At 37.2% G+C, this 15,355-nt stretch overlaps 1 protein-coding gene across 2 annotated transcripts in view; it reads left to right on the forward strand.

Moving 5' to 3' along the window:
* Positions 1–15,355, forward strand: part of MAP3K2 (mitogen-activated protein kinase kinase kinase 2) — a 48,949-nt gene continuing 33,594 nt past the window's right edge. Inside the window, exon 1 of one of the 2 annotated variants that reach the window (XM_068138918.1) lies at positions 1–368. The gene's annotated coding sequence lies outside the window, so the exon portion shown is untranslated. The remainder of the gene's footprint in view (positions 369–15,355) is intronic. The other variant, XM_068138919.1, reaches the window with a different exon arrangement.

Genomic DNA, 15,355 nt, shown 5'->3' on the forward strand with positions numbered 1-15,355 from the left:
GGAGCTTTCGGTTGGCAGCAGAAGCGGCGGCGGCCGTCGGCGCCTCACGCCCGACGGGACCCTTTTCTCCCTCGGCCCGATCCCCGTGGTGCCACCGATTCGGGGGCTACTTTCTTGCTTCCGTACTCCTGGGCCCGCTTGGGCGTGCCGTTCCCTCTGGGCCGGCCTCGGTGCCTCCTGTCAATCCTCCCCGCCGTTCCCCGGCGCGGGTAGGCCCGAGCCCCTTCCCTCCCTCCTTCAGGGGGGTGGGCTTCTCTCCGGAAACCTGGCCGCTCCCTCCGCGCTGCCTGCCCATCCGGGCCTGCGCCCGCCGCCGCCGGGCAGCGCGGGGGGTCCCTCGCGGCCGCCCGACCTCCGCTGTGACACAGGTCGGTGCCGGCGGGGCGCGCGGGGGTGGCTCTGGGAAAGGCCGGGCCAGGGGCGGCCCTCGGCTGCGCCGATGCGTGTGTGTTTCGGGGGCGGGTTTGCCGGCGCGCGTTAGAGGGGGATGCCGGTGTGGGGGACGCTTGGGGTAGCTTCGGCATCTAGGACGTGCCCAGGATCGGGGCCGGGGAGAGACGGTTTGTGCGAACCGCCGGGGGCAGTGTGCCTGTGCAGATGGAGGTACGGAGCGGCGTAGTTGGGGTGATGGGGGTACACGACGTGTTAGTTATTTGCGTTACAATTGCAGTATCTTAAGGATTTAGCGAGCTCTACAAATATCTGTATGTCACCGTAAACCTGCATACTGATGCTCTAGCCTCCTCAAATTGCTCTGCAGTGATAGCAGTGCTACGAATTGGGTTATGTAGGTCAGATTTTCCGAGATATCTTTGTCGGGGGATAAAGCAAACGCTAGATTATTTTTTCCTTTATTGCTTTTGATGTTCATTGCAGCACACACGATTTTTAATTCTTAATTATTTTTTTTTTCTCCTGGCTTCCTCTATTGCTTCATAAATGTGGTTTTAGGTTTTGGGTGTGGAATTACTGAAGATCAAATCATTAAAGAAACCGAGCGTTTTTACGCTATATTATATAGTGAAATGTCTTCTGAGAGGGTGGTAAAAGATAATAGACGCCTGGCTTGTAATAAGGGCCGTAACATTTCTGTGCTTTAAACAATGCAGCACGTTGCAGAGTGTTAGAGGCCTTTAGAAATGTGTTGCTATGTATGTGGCAAAGACATACTATTTGCAGAATGAATGTCCACATGCTTGTCTTGCACGATACCTTGGATTCTTTTGTGGTATCTCACTTATTAGCAGAATACTCTAGAAAATGTTGTTTTCTATGGAATTCCCTTCATGGTTAGTTTTAAGGGAATGGGCAGCAATGAGTTAGTACTTATGCTACACTGAAAGACCTTAGGTTTTTCTTGGTTGTTTGTCGCTTTTTTTCCTACACTATGGCTAAAGCTTTCATTGTCATTTGAAAAGAACAGAAATACTGTATGAGGAAATTTTATTTTCATGTGTACCTTTGCTTACAGTGTTGGAGTGGTTTTTAATAGCTGCTTTCCTCAGAAATACATTTAAAAATGGGAACTTGCTTTAATTCCTGTTTTCTTACACTTCGTGTTCTGTCACGATTACCACTGAAATGTACTGAACCCATATATTGATTCAGAGAATGAAGCTGTATATAATGAATTGGATTATTTTTTTCCCTAAGGTTCTATTGTATTTTCATAAAGCACAATAGCAAGGTGGTGTTTGTCAAATTGACTCGTTGCTGGAGAAAATTCTGTGTACAGTTTGTCTTTATGAAGACTGTGTCAGTGATTTATCTGACACTAATGGAAGACTATGCTGAAGAAAACAGAGGTTCTGAATTGCTTGTCTCGGCTTGCTCAGATTTCTAAACTAAAGTTTCAGAGAAAACTTTTTCTAGGATAGCTGTAGTGTTTGGTAATCTTGAGACCTTTTATGAAAGGTATATGTGAGTAGGCAGATCTGGGACAGGTAGAATTTTTTAGCATATTGCAACAAGGTCATTGTCTTGTTTAATATCATGGTGTGGAAGCTTTTTTTCTGTTTGTGGGTTAGTGTTTGTGTTTTGTGTTGATAAAACACTGAGTAATTTATGGTAAAAACAAATAACCTTTCAATTTTGGTCAAAGACCTATTTGTTTCTTGCTGTTGTTCTTAGGAAGCTAGTCAGTGTGCAGACTTAAGGAATTTAAAGCCATTTGAGACTAAGTGCAGAAGACTTACTGTTTATTATAAGGTTTTCTTCTGGAGAAAGCAAGAAAGTTGATCATGCTGTAAACTTAATTCACCTTTGTAGTGTTTTCTTTACACGATTTTCTTTCAATTTCCTAAAAATTAATATTTGGCTGCAAATCAAAATTACTCTTTTTTAAACCCTGCTATTATTAGTAAATATTTATGGATAACTTGAAAAAAAGCTTTGCATGTTAGCAGTCTTAAGTTTTGGTGGTTTTTTTTTTTCTTTCATGTATATTGTCCTTACTGCAGGCTGACTTTTTACATCAACAAGTCAAAAGCCATGAATAACACATAATTTATTTTTGTGACAGATTCCTAAGAGGCTAACAGAGCATTCTCAGAACTGAAAAGAATGTTTTCTTATAAAATGCAACCAGAGAATGATAATAGAGTGATTTCTGTCATCGATTTCCTCTTCTTGCACCAACCACATGGCCAAAGGTGTTTTGATCTGTTTGGAGGGTATATGTTATGTGTGGAATAATGAACATATTTTCTGTTTAGGTTTTTTTTTTAATCTTTGCTGTAAACATTATCCTGTGTTTTTTTGTAAGAGAAACAAATGAATGTTGAAAATGTCACCAGTGGAGTGAAGTTACTTGTTACTTTTGCAGAGCTTATTTTCATACATGAAACTAAATGATTTAAATATGTTTATTGACTAGTGACTCTACCTAGATTTATCTAATTAGCAAACAAATAAGCTTGATGTCCTGAAAGATTAATTTCTAAATTTAAGCTTTTAAAATTCTGAAGCAGAACTGACACAGTATTAAATCCAAAATTTAAAAACAAATAAAAAATGAGTGAATTCTAATGCTACAGAAGGAAAGAGGAAACATCTTTTTTAAAAAAAGAGTAAATACTGCATTTGCTGTTATAATCTGGTATTTTGTAGTACTAAGGAATAGGTCAGAATAGATGATACATGCCATAATTGCACATACCTTGTAAAATAACACTGTAAGCATAATTGAGCAGTGGGAACGTGTTCAGCATGCAGTGCATTAGTAGCGATTCTCATTTCTGGATCTTGCTATGAGATCTTGATTTGGTAATACAGTAGTCACGACAAACGCATCTTATGCTTTGTGTTAACCTAATTTCTGAGACTAAATGTGCTTGTTTGCAGGTTTTTATGAAATGTTTCTAATATAGTCACCTTAAGTATATTTTTTGAGGAGCTGCAGAAGGATTGGTGTCAGTAAGCGAAGGAAGAATGGAGTTTTGTGCTGGGATATTGCACTGTTTTTTGTCTGTGGGAACCACTGCTCTAGAGACACGTGACTCACAAATAGACATATGGCATAGTTTAGACTCCATCTTAATATTAATATCGTCATTTGAGGTTGGATTTACTTGAGCGAGACCAAAGCAGGGGTATCTGCATTGTGCTTTAAAAACTGAGAATTAGGAATTGGTAATGTAGGGCGACCTGTAGAGATTTGATGCTTTCTTTCCTGTCTGTTTGCAAAGCCTTCTATTTATGTTTGCTTCTATATCTCAAATTATTCCATATTTTTATAATTATGCCAGCAGTTTGTAACTTTTTCATAGGAGGAAAACATTTTTTCCTCACTTGCTTCTATTTCTGTATTACCATCCAATTATTTGCCCACTTTTGTGACTTATCTGCAGCAGCAAAAGGTGTGGCTTTTATGTTCCTGAAATGTTTTGTGCTAAGTACACTAACAGTCTGACAACAGCAATGTAATAAATTCAAGTGTTTAAGATGTTTATGTTGCAAAGAGTGTACTTTTGAAGCTGAGCTATAATAATGCTGATAAACAGTTCTTACGCATCTATAATTTTTTCATTTAACCAAATGAGGAGGGAAGGGATTCCATGAGGTCAGTCCTTACTCTGAGGCAGCAGCAAATAGAGTGAAATCATGTTGGACAGACATTTGTCTGATCTTCTCTTAAAAAACTCAAAAGGAGGGGAATACCACACCTCTTCACTGGTCTATTTATAGCTAGTACATAACTATCATTATAGTCAGGAGGCTTTTCTTAATATTTAACTTAAGTCTCTGTCTTGGTGCTAGTTAAGCCAGTTATTTCTTGTCCAACTATTATTACTCATGCAGGATAATGATTTCTGTACTCTTTTCACCAAGTGTTTGCATATGTGAAGACGGTTCCTCTGGCTCCTTTTATTTCAGGCTTCTCTTTGCAAAACTGTGCAAACAGGTCATGTTTTTCAGGAATTTTGTTGTTGTTAACTCTCACTGGACTCTGCATGATTTGTCTTTATCTTTTTCAAAGCTCCCAGACAGTCTTGGAGCAATAGAGTAATTAACTTCGAGAGTAAGTTGCGGCAGAAGTAACATGACAGCCTTATTAACATGTCGTTCTAGGGTGTGTTTGTGCATGTATGGTTGGGTTTTATCTTATTTGTTTGGTGAGGCTTCTTGTATTTCTTTGGTTGGTTGGTTGGTTCTTTTCCAACACCAGGTTCTTGACTTCCATGGTCATTAACATAGGAGCTTTTATTAGTGTTTCTTAAATTGAGTATCTCTTTCTTTATGTGTATGAATTTGAGTTATATCTGCAAATAATAGAACTTTATACTGTGATGAATTTAGTCTTTATGTCATGTTAGCTTTCTTACATTAAGCATTTCTAGACTAGACAGGATCACTGTTCCAATAGAGTATTCTAAGGAAAGCATGTGGTTCCTGCTTTTCCACGTCGCTTTCCCAGCATATGCAGTCCCTGTGGCTTTTGAACATAAGCCTATTCTATAACAGGAAACTTGACTGAGAACAAGTTCTCCTAGGCTTAGATGCAGCTTTTATTGGGAGAAAAAACTGTCTTTACCAGTATATTTTATGTATGTGCTGTTTTTGAAGTCATATTGCTTAGATAACTTCTGTCAGTGAAACTGTACGTGAATAAGCTTTTTGCCATTTTGTGATGTCCTACAGTCCAATGGCTTAGCAGAAGAAATTTTTATCCTATAGGCATGCTTTATTGAAGGAATTGCAGAGCCAGCTATACAACAGATGTGTTCAACATGTTCCCTGGCTTTATTCCATTTTATCTGACTTATGTAAATGATTTTATCCATAATTTTTCAAGCAAAATCACAGATGGGACAAATTGTGGGATTCTTTCAGCAGTGTTGCCTTCACAAAAAATGAAAGAGACTCCAGTAATGATTATCAAAGGAGGCCTTTAGTTTTTTGCAGGAAGGAGTATTTCAAATAGTCAATGCTGGTTGCCTCTTACCCTCAAAGTTATTAAAAAATAATTTTGACAAGACAGTTCTGGAAGTGCCAGCAGATTGAATGCCTTGTTACCAAAATGCTAACAGTGGGAGCTGTAGTCTCACCTTTGAACAAAGATTTTAAAACTGGAAAAGTCTGCATCAAGCTGTTGTTTGAATTGCGGGGGGAGGGTGAAGAGAACTAAAATACTGACACAAGCAGGAATTGAACTTATGAAGAAAATCTACAGAAAGTAAGGCATTCTATTGAAGAACATCAGAATTGTCACTATATACTGATTGGTAACGCTGAACCTGTATTTGAGTGCTGTTTTGTCACACTTGCTATGTGTATTTTGCCAGTGCCACAATCATAAGCCTAGAATGGGACTGGTTTTGTTTGTCGTGTTGTTTTTTTGTTGGTCTGTTTTGTTTTGTTTTGAATTAAAATAAATTGCAATGCCAAATCCTCAAACCTTCTAATACCGCTTGTTTTTTTCTGTAACATCTTGCACTGTTGATTCTGCAGTAACTTCTGCAGTAACTTCAGGCGGGGATGAGACGGGTAGTGTGATAAACGACTCTTTAAGCTGCTGCAGCAAGTTCCCATGGAGAATATCTATTAAGGCTCTGCGTCTGTGATATTTGGAGTATCATAAATACCCAAAGAAATTTTCAAATTAAAATCTAAATGTTGTTGATGAAATGGCTGACCAAGTTTTAGGTACAAGCTTAATCTGTAATAAAATCAGAGAAAAGGTAATCCAGTATACTTCTTTCTGTGATGAACAAGAATGAATGCTTATGGAAGAGTGAGGTCAAGGCAAGCATATATAACCACTTAGCTTGATGATTCTTTCAATCTCAAACTATTTTCAGTGAAAGTTTATTCTAAATCTCATGCGGCTTTTGTGTAGCTAGCAACCTTTGGATTTTTATCCTCAAATGGTGGTTTGTGATTTTTGCATTCTGGCATCCAAATACCCTTTGATAAGAAATGATCCTTGTGTTAAAATCTGCCTTTTTTGGTTTTATTTTTTTAAGCTCACACTGTTTTCTTTTGGAAGAGAGTGAATAATCCATCTCTGTCCAGTGTAACAAGCCATCTGTCTGTTCCTTATATGATTTTGTAGCCCTTTATGACTTTTTTTCCCTTCACTCAAAATACTTCTGAAACCAAAGAGTCCTAATCTGCCTTTGTTTTCCCCTGTAGAATTCATGATGTACCTTTTATGTACTTTTTGCTCTTCTCTGAAATTATTGTATTCTGCTACATCCTTTCTTGGAGCTGAAGGCTGGGACTGCTAGTGGTACTCAAGATGGGCAGTGATCAGTTTTGAACTTCTTTTTTTTTTCTTCTGTAATTCCTAGCATTAGCTTTCATTTCTGAGTGCTGGCAGTATTCAGTGGAAAGCCCGTTGGTTTGTTACACGAAGAGTTAGAGTTATTTCCCTTCCTCCTCTCCTCAGCCCCCCAACTTACATCACTTTCATCTGTGCTACATACCATCTGCTTTATTGTTCAGTCCCCCAGTCTGATAAAGGCCACCTCCTCTACTGTAGTCAACACATTCCTTGCTCTGCTGAATAACACAATATTGGTAGACACAGTAGTGTCAGAAAACTTTTCACCTTGCCTTTGTTTCCTGGATACTTTAGAATACTTTGAACAACACAGACTTGTGGAGCCCCTCTGGTATACTCTTTCCTTGTGAGAATCCAATTATGTCTGTCCTGTATTTTTGGTATTTTTAACAATTCATTTGTACACAAGTCTTTATTCCTTCTTATGCTCTGACTGCAAGAATGCCTTTGGTGAGACTTTTTGAACACTGGAAATAAAAAGTAGACCATGATAGTGACTGAGTTCAGCTCCTGATGCACATGTTTGTAGTGCACCAAGAGATTTGCAAGTGAGGATCTCTTTTTGCAATGGCCATATCCTGCTCTGTCATTATTATCCATATGTCAGTTATTTGTGGTTTAATTCTTACATGTCACACTTAACTTGTCAGTAGTTCCAGAAATCCCTGCATTACACATGATATCTATTAAAAGGTCTTTTATCTGTGCACTTGCCAAAAGGGGTGGTTCTAGCATGAGTTCTTGCTCCTTTGTTTTGGTATTGGTATGATATGTGTGAGATCAGGTAGATAGGCTGATGTTTAATTAAAACATAGTATCTTTTCAACGGTATCATCTGTTTGCTCTCAATCTCCTGCTTGCCATTGAGGTTTAGCTGGAAAGCAGCAGTTACTCTAGACAAGCAGGACTATTATCTTGACAGAAATGTAACTTGAACAGTGGAACTGTAGTCTTAAAGATGATGATTAGATATGGGCATGTATATAGTAATCCTGCCTCTGGCACTTTGGAGTCTGTAGTTAGTTTATCTTATTAGTTGTATTTATGAGGGTTCTTAAATTTTTATCACTTCAGGGAAAAGTATAATTGTGTAGCATCAAAGATGTCATTGTGATGATTTGGTACCCACTGCTAAGGGGTGTGCTATGTGAGATGCAAGAAGGAAAATTTAGGAACATACATTGTCTTTCTGTCTTCGTGTTTGATTCTTGAGCGCATTGACAAAGCTAGGGTTTTTTTGTTACATTTTGGTTTAAATGTTATTATGAGGGATTGAGTGAAATCAGTCATTCTCTGGTTCTAGGGAAGCTAAGAATTGTTACCCAAGCACAAAGGGAAAAAGAATTTGTGCTTGGTAATTTAGCAAGACCTTAATATGTTTGCCTATGTAAGTCAACCAGTTTAAAAAGGGCATCTACTGAATGCAGATAAAAACTTACAAGTTTTCCCATTTAGACCTGCTTATGAAACCTGTTTGCTACCAAAATGATGCACAGTCATATTACATGTGTAGTAGAAATAGCTTTGCATTTTACATAGTGTGTGTTACCTGTGAATATGCAAAAGGTTCTCTTGGTTTCCTTTGGCATATGTTAAGTACCCACCTTTCCATCTTCTCAGTGGTCTTATTGTGTGGTCTGTACAGTTCCAATCATGAGAGTTGTGAGTCTACTCATAGCTCCCTGGTTAAATGTATTCCTCATTGTTGTCGTTGTTCAATGTTTTAATCCAGAACTAGAGACTGATTCAGGAATGTTTCTTCTATGCTGTTGGAAATACATGTGGATAATGAATATCTTATCCTGCATAAATATTCATGTTAGTGTATGAGGAGCTTCTTTTACATTTCGTGTTCTTACTGTTGAGGATAGAAATAATGGAAGAAATGTCTGACTGACTGTACAGAGTTAATTTGAATTATGATGGGGAAAGAGCACATGGGGTATTGAACTAGGAAGATTGGAGTGTGAGCTCCTAGGAAAGACGTTTTAGGCAAAAGTTTTGGGAGATGGTGTATTAATGGAGTGGCAAAACTTGACAGTGAAGTAGCTGTACCATACTTTAGATTACCTTATTCTATTACTATCTATAAGGCAGAAATAACTGTGATTTGAGGAATTCCTCCTTGAGCTGTTGCAAAATTTGGAAGATGTGTAGTGAATGAGACTAAGATGTCTTCACAATGAAGAAACAAAAATGTCCCTAGATAATTAGATTCTGTCCTTGCTGGTGTCACAGCAAGGTGCCAGGTAAATCATGTTATCAGAATGTTTCATATGTATTGCTGTTTTCAGGTGTTTTGGTACTTGATTTGAAATGATAGTAGTGTGATTTCCAGCCATGATTAAAACTCCCAGCTGCTGCAGCTGTGAGTTTTGCTCTGAGTGGAAGATGCTGTCAAATGTAATGGGTATATTGAAGAAAACAGTTTCTTGATTTTAGCACCTGAAGATAGATATTAAAACTAGCTGTAGAAATTGAGACATTATTTCTTTGGGTTGTGTCCTGAAATAGTTGTCTTTCACCCCATCATGGTCAGAGAACTGGAAGATGAACTGAAAAGGACAGAACGAGTTACTGGAGTTTAAGGATGTACTTTCTTCTGTATGTTCTCCAAAGCAAGATCTGACTGATGATATGTATGTAATTGCTCTTGTACATTAACTGAAATGCTCCACTTGTTTGCAATACTCACTTCTGCTGGAAACCTACTGGTTTTTCTAATGAACTTTATTTTGCTTTAAAAATAAAGTTCATACACTGTAAGTGGTTTGTGGTAGGTTTACTGTTCTAGTGAATGGTTACATTTATCAATGATTGTAGCACAGGAATTTCCAACCCCAGTAATGCTGGTAAGATTAAATTTGTTTACTGTGTACAATGAGCTCTTTGGCTTTACTGGTGATTAGGAGGAGAGATCATCCTCTATTGGTTTCCAGTGTACGCTGTGAACTGTCTGTGATGGGGTGGGGAAGTTTTTCCTCCTGTAGGATTTTAGATAGGGGAAATGCAGTTATTTTTGTGGTGGGGAATTGTTTTGGTTGTAACACTCTTAGCCCTTCTTCACAAATATTTTGACTTGCTTGTCATAAGTTTGGAGTAAAACTAACATTGATGCCACTCCTTACAGCAACAAATGCTGAGGCCAAATGACAGCAGCAGGTGCTGAACTGAAAGCACCACTGAGATTTTAGAGGAAGACACAGAAGCACCTAAATCATTTTATGTCACTTCCTGTAGTGTATGTTTCATTGGATTGTATGGATTAAAATTTCATTCACCTGTTTTCTTTGAGAAGCCTTTTATAAGAATAGAATAGAGTAGAATAGAATAGAATAGCTACCTAGTTCACATAAGATAGTAAACGGTTAAAAACTCACAGAAGTGTTTTATCCTGTATATTTGTGAGCACTGTAAATCTATCTTAACACTAAGTCTTAGACATTTTTATGATGTAAATAGCGTTGGTCAGTTTGTGTATCACTTATCTTAGTGAATGGTAAGGATTTTGTTGTTCTTAGTGGTGTGATGCTCTAAGACTTTCCATCATGGTGGTAGTGATAAATTTCCAAAATGCCAGACCAATTTGGAGGCAGTGATGGAATTACTTGTAGCCCAATGAACAGTGCCTATTAATTGTTAATGTGCTTTTGTGAGCAATCTGGTCTCAGATAAAAGTAGAGGAGCATGAGCAGTTGATTTCTAGCCAGTACGTTCTGTTGCAAAATTGGCAACACTGAAATATTTTGCAAGGTGTCACTGTGGCATCTGTCTGCAAGTTTCAGCTGTTGTGACCCTTCCACAATTTAAAATGCATGTGTTTGCGTCAGAACAGACCCTAAGAAAGCATCATGACTTTCCAGGCAGATTTGCTTGATATATCAGCAAAATTACTCTTCAGTTAGATTGGAAATGGAGCTGTCAAGGGTGCTTTGGTTGTTGCTGAGGCAGTAACAGATACAGGAAATGAAGATGTTCTGTAAAACTTGAATTAGGTAAAGAAAGAGATCTTGTTGAAGAAAGTAGGTGCTTTGCTGTTTGAGACCAATTACAGTCTTATCTTTTCTGTGTACTTGAAATGGAGTGGGCTTATGAAGGGTTAGCCAGTAGAGGCTCTTGATAGCATTTGGAAAGAAGAGGTTCATTTAAAACAGGAAACTTGCATTTAAGTGCCTTGAAACTCTCTAAATATGCTTATCTCTCCCTATCAACTGTAGAGGAAGTGTAGGGAGATTAGATTTCCTAGACTTTAGTTATTCTTTGTGAATATTGCTGTAAGTGTTGAGATTTTTATCTCAAAAGCATAATTTTGCTGTAAACTCATCTTGAACTAAATTACCTGCTACTCTGCATTTTTATGAGAACAATTCTTAAAAACTGTCTTGCATTCTCAAACTTCCTAGTGCTTTTTCAAGTCACAATCATTGTTCATCAGGATGATAAATGTTATAGGAAAGTGTCAAAATACAGTTTGTAGAACAGCAGGAACTAAAGATTTAATCTGAGTAGGATGAAGTTTTACTTTTGCTATTGGGTATGTTGGATCCTTCAGTTCATTCTGAAGTCTATTTCTCATGGTACTTTGAGAGATAATCTGCAGTTTATGGTGCTAGAACTGATAGCACTGCTTTTTGAGCTTTATCCTTCCTGTAATTGGGAAGGCACCATCCATAATTTGAAGTTATATTTTATGCAGGTCTGGGGTTTGTTTGTTTTTGTTTCGAGATTGAGCTCTGGAAGGAGTAGAGCTAATAACCATTCTTTCAGAAAATAAATACTAGTGTCTGTAGCTGTACAGTTGAGGTAAGTCTCTGTGTTGTATGCTAAATTAGACATAAATTCACTTATTTTCATTGCCAGGAAGATTTAAAAAGTTTAAGAAAATTCGTGTCTGCATATTGTAGAGATGCCTGGATACATCTGTAACAGATATAAATGTACTAATGCTTCAGCCATCCCACACTTGCTGTCTGCAGTCTTTCTGATGGTTCTGCACTGAACAATGGATCTATAGGTTGTGTACAGAGGCAAGTTGGCTTCTGCATACCTTTCTACACACACAAGGATTGCATTATCCCTCTTTAATTTTGAATTTGACTTACATTAGATAATTCTGCATTGTGATTTAATAGTTCTAAATTGTCTCTTGTTAAGACCATCCAATCTTGTGGCTATAACTTTTTCCCAATTTCCTAAATGACTGTTTTTATGTCAAAATGCATTAAATGCAAAAGCATTGAGTAAACATAATAAGCCACAATATTTAGGCTTACATAAAATGCAGATTGTTATTATGGGTGGTTCTCTCCTGGCTGCAGGGAGGAAAAAAAAAAAGTCAAAAAGCAGTCCTATCAGTTTTAACACCATAAATGCAGCTCCTCTTAAGAAAAAAAAAATACACATGATAAAAAAATATTAAATGGGAGGGAAATAGCATTATTATATACAGTTAAATATTTTAAAGACACATAAATACATTTTATTGGACTGTGACTGTGTTTTCATCATGTTTGAGGTCATTTGCTTGAATTGTTACTTGTATATCTCATTGCATGTGCCTGATCATTGCCTGTCTGTAAGGGTTGCTCTACGAGTCATGTTCATTGATGTTTTCTGACAAATAGGAGTATGGATCTTAAAAATATTTTATTTTAATCCATCAACTGAGCTTCCTGTTAGTTAATTGAGACTTTGAAGCAAATAATTAAGGTAATGTGGGTTTTAGCCAAATATGTTGGGAAAATGTGAGTAGCATAATTACTGTAGTTAGTTCTGTTAACTAATATGTAATCATTTCAAGAAGCAAGAAAACTTTCATTTTGCTTAACAGCAATAATAATTCTTGAAGTCAAAGCATTTACTATGGTTTTGCTTTAAATTTCATGGTAGCAACTAAGCTAGTAATTAATTTACACTCAGTTGATGTGGAGGTAAATAATTAGCAGCTCTTTGACCCTTTCTTTTATCCTTCTCTCTGATTTATACAATATTTACAACCCACTAGAATCTTCTTCCAGGTATTTCCAGATATTTGCAAGAATGGTCCAGAAAACTCAGCCACTAATTTTGTGAAGAGTCTTCTTACAAATAAGCGCATTGTATGTCTTTATTGTTGTGGATGGTGCAATTTCTATTCCAGTAACACTGTGCTGTGGTTTGGATACATCCTCTTGATTTTTTGCACCACCAGAACAAAAAATGGACGCTGGCTATTTCTTCCTGGGTTTCATCCCCACTTTCAGTTTTACCTCTAAATTCAGTATCTGAGGGGTTGGGTTTTTTATATTTATTTTTTAAAGTCACTTTGAGTCGGGTGCTATTCTTTTATTAAGTCTATTATGTTGATACAAGTATTTGGCTTGTGGTACTCTGTTTAAGGTTTCTAGGCCTCCATACAGTAGGTTAAAATATCTTGGGGTTCTGAATAAACTGATTTGAAAGCAAGAGAGTAAGAACTTCAGGGCAAAGTTAAGAATTATACTGACTAAGCTACATACAATCAGCACAATATTTGACATACTATGAAAAATAAACTCAAAATGGTCTTTGTGTAACAGAGTATTTGACGTGTTTATATTCCTTACACTGTCAAATAGTCATTCTAGTGGTAGAAGGGTTTATTTCAATTGTTTGGGACAGAACTGTAAGTGTGGAAAAGGAGGCAGGAAGGAGAAAAATATAGGGCAATATAGTTTCTGTCTGTATCCAGGACAGGCAGTCAGTCCTGAACTACTGCCCTGGTTGTGAGAGGTTCTGCTCTAGATTGTGTCTCTTTTTCCTGGCTGTGGGGTATCAGCTGGCAGAGCTTGATTGTTTCTGCTTGTTTGTCAGTCTTTCCTAGCACAGCAGATCTAGGTGGATGCTCTTAGTGTATCTTGTCTGGTACAATTAATCTCTATTGTGATAAATTAAGGGGGAAAAGAGAGTCCTTCAGAATAAAAGGGGACACATGACAGAGGAACCAAGGAGAATATTACTGCTCTGTGATTTATGCCCTTCCTGCTGTTCTGTCGATAGACAAGATTTCTCCCTGCCAGCTATCAGACCTTAAGATCCCTTGAGGTGTTCAAAGAAGGCTGCAATCAAATATTTTTAAGATATTTTTTTTCTAAAACAAACAAATCCCCCAAAATCTACTTTTATCCATGAATTTGCCTCCAGTATCTTTTATTTTTAGAAGATCCTGTAGTTCGCCAGTTAAGTTCTTAATTTATGATGTTCCAAATTTGATCCACTGAGCCCTATTTTTCTGTTGTTGTTTTGTCTTCCACATGTTACCTTAATTTATCAGTGTGGCTTTTGATTTGGATTGATTTAATCTTTCTCTCCATTTTCTACTTTTCCTGTAAACACCTGTTCTTATGTATTGTTACAATATATTAATGATCTGACTTTTTCTATAACTGAACTTAACATCTTGTGTTACTATTGGGCTCTAATTAGCAGACCTTTCCGTTATCTGCTTAAATATTTTTCTTGTTACTGCTCTGCTCTTTTTTTTGCCTGTTCTTCATGATTTTGTGTTACTGCTGCTGCTTTCACAGTCTTTGAAAAAGGTGGCTTTTTGTCCAATGTTCACTTGTATGTATAGCCGCATAAAATCCTCTCCTTTACACTTCCTATGGAGTTCCCTTCTTTTAGGTATCTGTTGGTGTCTTGTGACAATACAGATTTTTTTCTATGCATGCCACACTATGTAAGTTCCTGCTATTTATGCCAAAAATTGCTTTGGGTTATGAAGAAGTCTTTTATAGAAGACCATATGCTATACAAGACTATATGCTGTCATGTTCACAGACACTCTTTTTAAGAAGAAAAAACAACCAACCAACAATTACAAACTATCAACAGGAGAAGCAGTGCTGCATGTTATTTTAGTTAAAGGTTAAATAGGCATATTTGACTAAGTGATCACTTGGTATTTTTGTCAGTCTTGCTTGCTGTAATTACTTGTGTGAGACCAAGCATTTGATTCTTTAAAAGAAACATTTTGGGATAAACCCATTTTGACTTGCTGCTTCTTGGTAATAAGTAAGTTTTTATAGTATTAGTTTACATTCTCATCCATTCTACAGTCTGAAAAATTAACAATGAATACACACACTTTTCACATTCACCTATCTCCGTATCTTGTGAGTTTTTAATGGACAAGTATGTCTATGTATAGCGATGGTAGCATATTTTGATTTCTTGTCATTTTGGTTTAACTTGCTTATGCCTAATACAGCATACTATCCAATTTAATCTTTACCTGTGATTAGAATAATTACAGTGCATCTCTCTCTTTTGAGTTCACACTGTGTGATTCTGCTTTTATGCAGGAATGTATTCTTGGACTGATTTATTTTAGTTCTTAACTGCTTATATACTCTCTTTACTGTTCTCATTTGATTAGTTTGACTTTCATTGTAGCCATAGCTAATTTTACGTGTCAAAAATGGTACTTCTGTTATGAAGTTGGATGCTGTAGAAACTATTCTATTTCTGCATACTGTGTATCTCCCCATTCCACAGAACGGAAATAAAATCCTATTTAACTTCATGAACATTCACCTCATACAAATTCAGTTT

The sequence above is a fragment of the Melanerpes formicivorus genome, unplaced genomic scaffold (assembly GCF_026170545.1).
Source record: "Melanerpes formicivorus ecotype bairdi unplaced genomic scaffold, bMelFor1.0.p_v2 SCAF_5, whole genome shotgun sequence".
NCBI classification, from domain to species: domain Eukaryota; kingdom Metazoa; phylum Chordata; class Aves; order Piciformes; family Picidae; genus Melanerpes; species Melanerpes formicivorus.